Source organism: Apis dorsata, unplaced genomic scaffold (genome assembly GCF_000469605.1).
Source record: "Apis dorsata unplaced genomic scaffold, Apis dorsata 1.3 scaffold_351, whole genome shotgun sequence".
In the NCBI taxonomy this organism is placed as follows: domain Eukaryota; kingdom Metazoa; phylum Arthropoda; class Insecta; order Hymenoptera; family Apidae; genus Apis; species Apis dorsata.
Window position 1 is genome coordinate 150,616 of NW_006263617.1, and position 1,101 is coordinate 151,716.

A 1,101-nucleotide genomic window follows, 5' to 3' on the forward strand; every position below is an offset into this window, starting at 1 on the left:
CGATTTTCAATACGAAGACGAGATTCGAAATGTGACGAAAACCCAAACTCTTTCCCCTTTTCGAGATACTTTAATCGTTTTTCGAAACGGTGCGGGCAAGAAATACAAAGATATTACCGGAACTCGATTTCCAATACGAAGGTTCGAAATATGACGAAAACCCACCCCCTTCTGTTTTCGAAATACTTGAATCGTAGAAAAATTTAAAATTGGTTTTTCGATACGGCGCGGGCGAGAAATCGACGATGTTACCGGAACTCGATTTCCAATACAAAGACGAGGCTCGAAATGTGACGAAAACTCACTTCCTCTCCCATTTTCAAGATACTTTAATCGTAGAAAAATCTAAAATTCGTTTTTCTTCGTTTCGAAATGGCGNNNNTGGACGAGGAATATGACAATATTACCAGAACGAAAACTCAAACCCTCTCTCCATTATCGAAATACTTGAATCGTCGAAAAATCTAAAATTGGTTTTACGATTTACAATGTTATCGAAACTCGCTTTCCAATACGAAGACGAGATTCAAAATGTGACGAAAACCCATTTCCTCCCCCATTTTCAAGATACTTGAATCGTAAAAAAATCTAAAATTCTTTTTTTCTTGTTTCGAAATGGCGTGAACAAGAAATACGACAATGTTACGGAACAAAAACCCAAATCATCCTCCCTTTTCGAGATACTTGAATCGTGGAAAAAATCTAAAATTCATTTTATGACAATGTTACCGGTTTCCAATACGAAGACGAGGATCGAAATGTAACGAAAACCTAACCCCTCTCCCCATTTTCGAGATACTTGAATCGTAGAAAAATCTAAAATTCGTTTTTCTTCGTTTCAAAATGGCATGGACAAGGAATATGATAATATTACCGGAACGAAAACCCAAATCCTCCCCCCTTTTCAAGATACTTGAATCGTGGAAAAAATCTAAAATTCATTTTATGACAATGTTATCGAAACTCGGTTCCAATACGAAGATAAGATTCGAAATGTGACGAAACCCCCCTCTCCCCATTTTCGAGATACTTAAATCATAGAAAAATCTAAAATTCGTTTTTCTTCGTTTCGAAATGGCGCGGACAAAGAATACAATAATG